The 2,500-nt window shown below is 27.2% G+C and overlaps 1 protein-coding gene across 1 annotated transcript in view; it reads left to right on the top strand.

Moving 5' to 3' along the window:
• LOC136834247 (heparan sulfate glucosamine 3-O-sulfotransferase 6-like) overlaps positions 1 to 2,500 on the top strand; it is a 149,141-nt gene that overhangs the window by 23,112 nt on the left and 123,529 nt on the right. The gene's annotated exons all lie outside the window — the stretch shown is intronic.

Below are 2,500 nucleotides of genomic sequence, written 5' to 3'. Positions count from 1 at the left end.
TGTGTTGTTTCCACGACTTTCCGTCTTGTCCCTCTCATAATACCGTCCTTTTTGACGGTATGAATAATAATAATAATAATAATAATAATAATAATAATAATAATAATAATAATAATAATAATAATGCATTTGAATTTCCTATATACTATTCAAAGTAGTATAACGATGAACGTAAAAAAATACTCCTTCTCCTCCCCAGTGACCCTTTGATGTTTTGCGACGCCAGCAGGCTAAACAAATCAGTCAATCTGTCAATCAATCTGTCCATTTTGAGAACAGCCAATGACATCTTGTCTGCAGTTGAAGGACCTGAATGGGATTCGATAGGGGCATATAGATTATAGAATTGTATAGAGATTACAGCGTCTATACAAACTACTGGGAGCGTTTATAGATCCTTGTGGCGCGTTGGTGAAAATGCGGGTTGCAGCCATGTCATCATTTTAATGTAGCACCAAAATTTCAACTCATTTTGTAACTGGTCTCTTAACATAAATTGATATACACAGACATATACACAGGCATACTCACGCACAAACAGGTAGACAGACTGATAGACTGACAGACAGACAAACACACATAATCAACACACAAGCTCGTGTTTCACAGAAACAAATTTCTGACTCACATCAGGATCGAACCGAGTTCTCTCAAAATAAATGTTTCAAAGTCTGAATATGAGCGGTAGGGGAAAAACATAAACGTTTTATTTTTTCACTTAAACGTAATTATAAATGCTTCAAAGCTTCTTAACATGTCGAGTAATTTCTTGTAGAATGGAGAAAAAAAATCATTTTATAATTATCAAGGTTAACAGCACTGAATGGAACCTAATTATATACAGTTCTCAAAATAATTCCAGCTCCCTCATTTTGCAATTTGGAATCCGACTTATAATTACGAGCGGAGTAAATTTCCTTTTCCTTTGCACGTAATCTCGTCATTACTGGCCGGGCATTCCGTCCCGTCCCTCAAAGACGACGCGTGGAAATAATCAGCTTATGGATTCCACTCCCGGACTGAATGGGAAATGCTTGAACGAGGAGCATTACGTCGTTACATTACGTTGCATTACGCTTCCGCTGTAATTCCGCGTTGCTTTCTAGTTTTACTCTTGTGGAGAATAGCGGTATGTTCAGGAATTGTAATTATGACAGTGTGAAGTGCAACGTATAATTCTGTTTTCTTCATGTTATTATTATTATTATTATTATTATTATTATTATTATTATTATTATTATTATTATTATGATATTGTAACTCAGTTAACGCTGTTCTGCGACTCTTATTATTATTATTATTATTATTATTATTATTATTATTATTATTATTATAAACTCATTTAATTCAGTTGTGCAACTCTTAAAAAATTAAAAAATCTAAGTTTGTACTATATATTTAATTTCTTCCTTCTGTTATTATTATTATTATTATTATTATTATTATTATTATTATTATTATTATATTATTATTATAACTCATTCAATGCAGTTGTGCAACTTTTAAAAAATGTAAGCTTGTAATATATACTTATTTTCTTCCTTCTGTTATTTAATTTTACTAATAATAACCAACTCTACAGCTCATGAAATATACAAATTAGAATGTAAAGTAATTCATTAATTACTGCCCGGTCTAATTATTACCATCCTCTTTATTAACCCTCCTTTAATACATCCATACAACCCAGAAAATAATATTAAAAGTTATACGTTACTTTTTTTAATGTAGCAATTTAGAAAGGATATTGACAAATATTTACCCACCCTCCCCTTCTCATTAGCGCTACTGCAATCACAATGATATATACCTTATTTAACATAGATATGCAACTCATGAAATATATATTTTCGACAGTATTTAAATTACTTCTCTTCTTCTTCTTCTTCTTCTTCTTCTTCTTCTTCTTCTTCTTCTTCTTCTTATTATTATTATTATTATTATTATTATTATTATTATTATTATTATTATTTTTGTTGTTGTTGTTATTAATTAACTTCATTTATTGAGGTAATACAACTCATAAAATATAAGATTTAAATAACACGATAAATGCCACTTTTTCAAACCATTTTATTATTATTATTATTATTATTATTATTATTATTATTATTATTATTATTATTATTAATTCAAACGACTCATTAAATATACGATTTAAATAGCAGAACAATTACCTTATAAATTATATATTCCAACCATTATTATTATTATTATCATTATTATCATTAATAATAATAATAATAATAATAATAATAATAATAATAATAATAATAATAATAATAGTCATTCACATCATTAACCACTGTCATACAACTCTTAAAATATACGAGTTAAATAATAAAATTGATGCCTTATACACCAGCTATAATAATAATAATAATAATAATAATAATAATAATAATAATAATAATAATAATAATAATAATAATTATTATGATTATTATTATTATTATTATTATTATTATTATTCCCACCTAAATTAAGACACATACATCTC

The sequence above is a fragment of the Macrobrachium rosenbergii genome, chromosome 53, assembly GCF_040412425.1.
Source record: "Macrobrachium rosenbergii isolate ZJJX-2024 chromosome 53, ASM4041242v1, whole genome shotgun sequence".
Taxonomy (NCBI): Eukaryota; Metazoa; Arthropoda; class Malacostraca; order Decapoda; family Palaemonidae; genus Macrobrachium; species Macrobrachium rosenbergii.
This window is presented reverse-complemented; position numbering and strand designations above follow the sequence as displayed.